The following is a 10000-nucleotide window of genomic DNA, read 5'->3' on the forward strand; positions in this document are numbered from 1 at the left end:
ATTTGTTAATAGTTTTTCAAATCAATGATTTATGTATTGAAATTCCTAATATTTCAATTTTCATTTTGGGGTTTTGCTTTTCCATAACTTCGGCTTGAAATCCCTGTTATGAAATTCCTAGGTATGACTTTCTTAATAAAAGTTTCTTTATTTTTCTACCTTGTGCATATAAAATAATGTCTTATTCTTCATATCATTTTCCGATAAAAAAAAAAAAAAGTTAGAAACTGCAACAAGAAAAAACGCTGAAAAGTTTAAATACTTCAATTTTCATTTTGGGGGTGTGCTTTTCGATAACATCGGCGGTACTCTAATTCTTGAAATGTGTTAGGAAATTCCTAGGCACTATCTTAATAAGAGTTTTTTTTTATTTTTCCACCTTGTGCATATAAAAATGATGTCTTATTCTTCATATCGGAAACAGAATAATTTTCCGATATTAAAAAAAAAAAAAAAAAAAAAACGTTAGAAACAGCAACAAGAAAAAACGTTGGAAAGTTGTTCCCTTCCCCTGAAATCCCTCAGATGCAAAAATAAAACCTGGGAACGAACCGAGCACCGCACGACTCGGTTCTCAGAGGAACGAAAAGTCAGGCTGATCGTGTTTTGGGAAAATCGAGTTTCCAAAACTATCATGCTCCTAACTTTTGCTTTTTTCCCGTCCGGCTGACGTCGTCGGCATGCAGCCGAGACATGATGAGACACGAGGCACGGGACACGGGACACGGACGGACGCTCTGGGGAGAGAAAAAAAAGTCTGGAGCGTTGGCGCTGACATGCGCCATCCCATCAATGCAGGTAAAGGATGTAAAGGTATCTCTGGTTTCGAATTTGCTTCGGTTGCCGCTGAGGATGGAATCGAACACTTTTGGGCGGTGTCACTTTCGTCTATTTTAGGGCAATTAGGTGTTCTTGCAATGTTGTTTGTTTGTATGGTGATTTTACGTTGCATGGCACAGTGGTTATTCAGCAACGGGACCAACGGCTTTACGTGACTTCCGAACCACGTCGAGAGTGAACTTCTATCACAAGAGAAAAACTTCTCTCACACCTCAATGGAATGCCCGAGAATTGAACTTGCGGCCACCGAGGTGGTAAGCCAACAACATACCAACCACGCCACCGAGGCGCTGTTCTTGCAATGTGAAAATTACGAAAGATGTCGCAGGTCGCACTCCACATCAGCAAACTAATGCACAATGTATCAATTTACCACATGACTTAGGCCACCTCCGTTGCTGGAGCCCTTGTGCTTCGTCGAATGCACAAAAGTTTAAGAACTCCTAGCGCACAAATTGTGATCAGTATAGCACCTAACATGATCATTAATATTGGTATTGTATAACGGTCACTAAAGAAAGGCTCATCCTCGTCACTAAGATAAGCAGAACTCGACGAATAGTTGTAGACGCAGGTCGAGTGCGTAAACCAACTTGAAACAACTCAGCACGCGCCATTATTCAGCGTCTGCGACCCTCGTGAGTGTATCCAACACCCTCTCGTCGCGAAACTGTAGATTCGACGTTTTCTACTGAAGGAAACGTGGTCACCACCCCGTTGTCAAGGAAATATCCCGTGACTTCCATGCAAGTGCTACTCGCACCCGCCTCATCGAAGACTGTAGACTCCTGATTTATCCCAGAACGTATCCTGAGACGATATATGAGGACATCTCATCCTTTGCAAAGGCAGTCCTTAGAAACGCCATTCGTGTGTAGACTTGACTCAACCTCTTGTACTGTAGAACGAAGTCGTTTCCATCGCCATCATCACATAGAGTTGGGAATTCTCTAAAGTCATTGTGTGTCCGTATTTAAAAGGTCTACATGGTCATAAAATAACTAAAGTCTTGCTTTACCCCACAAATCCGTCATTAATTAATATACTCAATCTACTAGTCCAAATATTAAAAACTCCTCGCTAAACAAAATATAATCTTCACCCACTGAATCCTCACAAATAATCCCATATCTGACAAACAAACTATCAAAAGAGAACCCATAAAGTCTAACTGCAAAAAAACCCTTTCATGGTTTATATAACTAACCTCCATAAAATATAAATGCCGAACACCCCTTCTATCTAACTCACATACCGCGACAAATTATATCTCCTATCTAAAATAAAAATGCTATTTAGAGCTTAACCCCCATTACAACATCTCTCGTAAGAAAAGAAAAAAAAGAAAAAAGGAAAAAAATAAGATAATAACAACAATAATAAGTGAACTTTCCCCATTACACAGCGCACATAAGAGAAAAAGAAACATATATAATTCAATATCTTTCCAAAAAACGGAATGTGTACCGTTACGGAATCTGCTACCGCAGCAATCCCATCGACCAGAAATGACCGGAAAAGAATCCCCTTACATGATACATTTCCATAGAATGCCATAATCAACATCTACAAGAATAGTGCAAATCCCCGAGTAATCAATTCAAAGAGAAAAATCCACAACCGGATTCATTACAGAAACATTAGCAAAAAATCCACCTATGAACACCTCAGGTGCTTCGAACTGCAGCATAGTCAGACTCGCAACTTCAGAAACTCATGATTCTCAAAAAAAAAAAATGTTCTATACTGAAACCACATCAACACATTCCACAAAACTATCTCCAAGATATGACCAAGGTGTTCCGAAATTGTCTCAAAGACATAATTTCCCAAATGATACTGCCCAATTATATAAAAAATTATGACCTATTCAGGATAAAAAACTACGATAAACTCACAATTCCATAATTATATACCACCAAAAAAAAAGAAAGTCACCCCCAAGAACTAATGCCATCTCCTTATATATATATATAAATCAGCATCTTAATAATAAACACCACTCCAATGATAAAAATATTTCCTCTATTTCATTAATAACCCCCACACCAAAAAAAATCATCCGCCCCCAAAAAATTGTCCTTAAATCTTAACTCCCCACGACATTACCCGAATCATATAAACCCCAATATCATCTATTCGGCTCGCGAAACCCCAAAAATTCAGCCCCAAATATCATATACAGGATTAATCACATGTTTATCATCACGTTTCTCAGCTAAACAAAAATTTGCCATATTTCAACCACTTCCCACGAAAAATATTAACCCCAACCCCAAAATCTTACGCCAAAACGCCGCAGATTTGCGCATAATAAGAAAAAAACAGTAGAAGGAAATGAAAGAGAGAAAAAAGAACCGTGAAAGCATTCCGCTGCCAAATTGCAAAAAACAAACAGCAAGACAAAAAAGAAAAAAAAATGCAATTGCGCGACAATATATTAATCACCACAACTAATTCTTTTCAATTTCGAGACATGTGTTAACCTCGACCGACCTGTTTTTCCTCACAGACTACAAATCTGTTTCCAAATTTCTCTTCAATGACTTTAAAAGGACCTTCAAACTTCGGGTCTAATTTGTAATTTAATTCATTTCTGACATTAAGTTTTAAAAATACCCTGTCTCCGACATTGATCTTGGGATCAGATGTTTTACTATTACTCTTCTGTACCATATCTCTGGTTGTGGATTCGAGGTTACGGCTGGAGACAAGCATGCCTTTCTCTCGCTGTGGATACCAACGCCTCGATCGTATCCTCCCCATCATGAGGCATAGTTAGCAAATCAAATGTGCCTCATGCTGGACAACCAAACAAAGCTTCAAATGGGGAAAATTTAATGGAATGGAATCACTAACCATAGTGTTAATATTATGTCTAACAACATTAACATATCTGTCCCAATTCTTATCATTACCACCTACAGTTTTCCTGAGAGCCTCGAGCACTTTCCTGTTTGCTCGTTCGCACAACCCATTAGCCTCGGGTCTATATGGAATAATTGTTACTTTCTGTATCCCCATGACTTCAGCTAAACATTCCAAGGTTTTGTTCACAAATTCCCTCCCATTGTCGGTTAATAGAACTTCGGGTGAGCCATATCTGCAAATGATACCATTGAAAAATGCTATGGCTACTTCTTCGGCCGTTTTATGCTTAAGTGGGAAAATTTCTACTATCCTTGTAAGTTCATCTATTATCACTAACAAGTACTTGTTCGCATATCTAGACTCACAAAAATTCCCCAGGATATCCATATGTATTCTCTGAAAAGGTCTACTCGGTATAGGATACGATCCTAATTTGCATGAAGTTGTCCTTGCAGGCTTACATGCGTTGCACACCGTACAATTCCTTACAAAACTTTCCACATCTTCCCCCATGTTTTTCCAAATGTATTTAGATGAACCTCATCATACGTTTTTTCTATTCCCAAGTGTGGGACTACCGAACCTGCAATGTACTATATCCAAAACCACGGGAATTAGGACCTTCGGAATTACGATCTGTGTCGTATCTCCTTTACTTTCACTGGTTTTCAACTTATATTTAATTTTCCTAACCAATAGATTACCTTCTAACTCCAAACCCGAAAAAGGCAACTTATAACATTTCCTGATTAATTCCCCTCTTAGAAACGCTTTTGCATCTGCTAAAATCTCGTCTTCATCTTGCCTTTGCTCTATGAGAGGTATATCCCATTGTATGGCCTTGCTAGTGACTTGCGCGACTTGGAAACCTTCCGTGTCATGAAAACTCCTGCTGAGAGCATCAGCAACCATGTTAAATTTGCCCTCTATATATCTGAGCTTTACATCAAAATCTCTGACAGTTAAAAACCATCGAGCTCTTTTAGGCGACAAATCGGGTTTATTAAAAAGATCTAGTGGCTTGTGGTCTGTAAGAACTTCTACTTTATTCCCCATCAGTAACATTTTAAAATGAACTAAGCTCGACACTATCGCAAAGGTTCCTTTATCTATGGTGGCCATGGAATTCTCATTGCTGCCCTTTGTCCTGAACTTCCTGCTATAAAAAGCTATAGGATGAAATTTCCATTCGAACTTTGCATAAGGCAAGCACCTATACCTTCCTGGCTTGCATCAGTCACTAATGTAAAAGGTTCGCTAAAATCTGGAAACTTCAAAACAGGGGGATTCATTAGTGCGTCCTTGAGCTTTTGAAAACTCTCCGCCTGGGGTTCATTCCATTGAAATTGAACATCTTCCCGCAATAACATCTGTTAGGGGAGCTGCTATATTAGAGAACCCTTTCACAAAACCTCCCGAAGAAACCGGCGATACCCAGGAATGACTTAATCTCTTTCTTTGATCTGGGGGTGCGAAAATTCACTATTGCTTTGACTTTATCGTCATTTACTCTAACCCCTTCCTTAGATATGACGTGGCCTAGATATGTGATCTGCTTTTTCAAGAACGAGCACTTGGCTAGCTTAATTTTCAACCCCGCTAATCTAAGCCTCCTAAGTACTTCTGTAAGGACTTCCAGGTGTTGCGTGATTGTGTCCGTTGCGACCAGGATGTCATCCATATACACGCAAACATTTTTGCCCAATAACCCGTCCAAAACCATGTTCGCCAACCTGGTAAAGGTCATCGGACTGCCCGAGAAACCGAAAGGCATTCGCGTAAATTCATAGTGTCCCTTGGAACACTGAAAAAAGCGGTATATTCCTTGCTACTCTCACTAAGAGGGACCTGTAAGAAAACCTGCGCTAAATCAATTGAGCTATAAATATTATGTCCCCCAATTTCAACAAAAAGATCTGGTATGCACGCGACTTGGTAGTGGTCAGGGATCGTCTTTTCATTTAAACGTCTAAAATCGACGCATACACGGACAGAAACCGTCTTTCTTAGGTACCGCTAACAAGGGAAAGTTGTAAGGAGACATGCTAGGTCTAATGATTCCTACTTCTTCCCATCTATTAACCTCTTTCTCTACCTGTTCTCTGATTTTGAAAGGTATGCGATATGGAGGAATATAAATAGGTTTTGTGCCACTCTCCAAATTTACCTTATGCTCTAACACATTAGTCAACCCCAATTTATCACCTTGTAAGGCTACCGTATCCCCAAATTCTGCCAAGAGCTCGCTTATCACTTCAACGTGTTCGCTATAATCCGCATTAGCTAAATGTTCTCTAAATATTTGTTTCCTTGATTGCATTTCTGCCTCCGAAAACTCAGGTTTCCCCTCTACGATAGCCACTGAACCACTATCTCAACTCCAATCTTGGAAATCCAATATAAATGTATTCTTCTGGTATCTCCTAACTGTATCATCACAATTTAGCAACTCAAACCATGTAAACCCATCCTTGGATACACTGTTCACCGATGCCCTGCTAACAACCCCTCTAAGCTTTCACTATTTTCAATAACACACACATCTGTGGGATTTCTCATTTCCTTCAATTTAACTTTTACCATAGTCTTCGAACCAGGTAGTAAGTAACATAATATCTTCGGATAAAACACCTATATTTGTGGTTAGTACCTCCCCTTTCCACCGCCCCATAAACATTACCACCTCAGTATCATCCCCAGCATTGTTAGTATCAGAAATAACATCAATATTAGTATCAACTCACCATCCAAAGTATCATCACCACCATTGTTATCCCTGTGAACTCTGATAGAACCCAGTAATCATTTCCCATGTCAGCAACGTGGGTTTTAATATTACCTTTCTCCATAACACTCGTATCACCGCCTTAATATCACCGAGCACATCTCCTGTTTCAATAACCTCCATGTCCTCCGTTCTATTCACGTCCTCATAAGGCAGAAAAACACCTGGTATCCCGACTGTTATCCTATTAACACCCGCATGGATCGAAATCTTGTGTCTTCTACAAGCAGGTTGACCCAGCAAAAGTCTGTTGCCCAATGCAATTCCTTTCATTCCCAAAAATGGTTCTGTTAACACTCTGTCACCGAGAGTAAACTGTATGTGAACACAACCCAGGGTACTTAATCTAGGGGCTTGCACATCACACACCGTCTCCGTTGAGGGTTGCAAAGGGTAACTGGAAACATAGATTGATACAAATTATAGTCCATTAGATTTATTGATGCCCCGAGTCTATAATCTGGATATCCACATCCCTACTGTTCCATAGACTATAGCCTCCGGGCTCTGGGGCGTCCCCCACGAGACCATAATTTTGCTGATCCCTTTGCCCTCTGGTTTGACCTGCCTGGGAAGTTCTCACATTATAATTACCAGAACCTTGAGGTGTAGGCCTCGCATCTCTCCGTATCTGAGATGGACAAGACTGCCAATAATTGATCAGTACTCTTACACATTTCCACAATATTTAACCCTACACCATTTCTTTGGATGCCAATTGTTTATTGCAGTGAAACAGCGCAACTGCTGTTGCTTTTGATCGATCTATCTTTTGTTATATTCAACTTTTGCGCACAGACGGGGAGGAGAAAATTCTGTGTCTCTTTGCACTCTATCCCTCAGGCCTGTCCCATTAAAAATTGTGCTATCTACAGTGGGACATTTAGACATATGTTTCTCAATTTGGGCATAAAGTAATTCTTTGTCTGAAGTAGGTTCAATCTCTCATCAAAGCTATTCACTATCGCATCCGGTACATCGTGCAAGAGCAGGAAAAATGGATCAGTTTATGAATGTTATCAAGAGAAACATTACTCACTGTAACCCATTTAGATGTTTTCAATTTTCCTACCCAATCCGCCACTGCGTCAAAAAAGTTTTGAACTATGTTCTACGAGGCTATTAGTGCCTTCCGTAGTTTATAAAGAACCCGAAGGTCTCTCACCATATCTCCGTGTTCCTTTGAGCCATAAGCTGTTTTCAAAATGCTTGCAAGTCCGTCCAGGTATGACATTTTGTAAATTGGAAACTCCGGCAACGATGGGAGAGGTTTCCCCTATTGAAATCTAGCAAAGCTTTCGCCTCTCTAAATGCCTCTAGTATATCGTCCCATATATTCTTTCCCGCTAAATAATTATTCACTCCTTCAATAAAAATTTCTACAGGTTGTGCTAGAACGCCATCTACCATCCCTCTAAATGGACCCATGCCCGCACTCACGTTCGTTACGTGATGTAGTAGCGTTGTGGTACTCTTAGTATCTGCCATCTTTCTCCGTTTCCAAAAGCTCTTTTGTTCTATAAGATTTCCCCGATCTCAGTAACATCAATATATTTATATACACAAAACCCGATCCAGAGAAATTGATACAAATTTTCCCCCAATAATGGATAACAAAATGCAAACGCTCCCCATGCCCAGTATATTATCCCACGAAAGCAAAAAAAAAAAAAATAGGGAGGGGATAGAAAAAGAAAAAAATTGCAAATCGCTTACTAAGCGCTACACCCCAGCGACCGTCTCACACAGCCAGCTCTCTCTCTCTCTGGGCGTGACTCGCAACAAAAAACTCCGCTCGAGTAAATTCGCCACAAACAAACAAAAGGAACATAAACAACAAAAAAAGTAAAAAAAAAATATAAAAGATAAAAAGAAGAAGAAAATAAGAAAGAAAACCTGAAAATACACTCACATCTTTATATGACTGGACACCAAATTCGTATACGCACCGCAAATATGCGTGAAGTATTTACCACACTTGTGAAACACTTTAATATGTCGAAAATTAAACTTTTCCCCTTCACATTTTAAAACACTGGTATTCAAGAATCCCAAGATGGCTGACACTGACTTAGCCCGAGAGATGAACAGCTTCTCCTTGCCCAACCAATTCAATCAGAAAAAAGAGCCCCGAGTTGCTTGTGACATGATTGTGACTCCTTTTCCTACCAAAAAAAAAATCTATGTCTAACTGGTTACCAGTCTCTTCATTAGCATATCTACAGCTTATAAATATATGAAAAGCCTCTTAAACTGCCTGCCACCACTCTTACCACCCCCCCTTTTAAAAAAGTACACAAATTGGAAACCCTTACCTGTTGTCAATGGTGCCCTCTGTCTGCAACCATGTCGTTAGGCTATTAAGATCTCGTAATTATAAAAATATACTATTCATTACCCAAAGCAGTTGAATATAGAATAGAACAAAATGAATAACAAGTCATAGTGACAAAAAACCCAAATCTGCCCATAAAGAAACTAGTAAGTTAACATTCTACCCTCCTGACTAAGAATTCACTCCCAGACGCAAAATGTCATTAAGTTCATTATATTAATCAGGTTAGAGATTCCCGTCTCTAGTACCATGAAATAGGACCCATCTGTAATAAAGATAACAATTGATAAAAGGTACACTTCACATATCACTCTTTTCAAAGTAATTTAAGTAAAGAAAGTATTTCACACTTCTCTCTCTTTTCAAAGATAACGGTTTTCTAAGTCTTACAAAATATGTGTCATACCTTTACGATGGGGGTTTTCTCTCCCTATACCTGACGTGTACCAACCGACCTCTTTGAGCTCGCCAAAAGGAATGTGTCTTTCTTAAGTGCCTTGGTCTATTAGACCTGTAACATCCGTACAAACGAATGTACATGCTTGACACCAAGACAAGCGATCTCTCGGTTAAACGCTTACGTACCCAAATTCCTTCACTCAAGTAAGCTGCCCTTACAGCCTGTCTCCAAGCAAGACATGATATGTGATTCACTAACATTACACACTTGTAAGATATATATATATATATATATATATATATATATATATATATATATATATATATATATATATGTATGTATATATATATATATAGTTATACACAGTTATTTTATTCCACAGATTTTTCTGGCAACATTCAGTCTTACACGAAAAAACTTCCCCTTACAAGAAGAGAAAATATTCAGACAAAATCTCCAGAGACAAATATCCCTTTACGAATTCCACGACAAAACAGTGACCATTCCTCACAAAAACAACCGAGTTTGCAGCAGTTTACCTATGAAGTGCTGATATTCTCTTATCAGTCTACTGCAGAAGGAGATAAGGAAAGGAGAAAAGACGGAAGAACTGCCAAATGACGTGTAAAACTGACTTGATAGGGAACACACAAAACTTGGCAAATGACGAATGTTTAGATATGGATAAGGAATCAATAATTTCTGAGAGAGAGAGAGAAATCGCTCTTGGTCTGTTTCTTGGGTAAAACTTCAGACGATCTATGAAGTA

Source organism: Macrobrachium nipponense, chromosome 31 (assembly GCF_015104395.2).
Source record: "Macrobrachium nipponense isolate FS-2020 chromosome 31, ASM1510439v2, whole genome shotgun sequence".
Lineage (NCBI taxonomy): Eukaryota > Metazoa > Arthropoda > Malacostraca > Decapoda > Palaemonidae > Macrobrachium > Macrobrachium nipponense.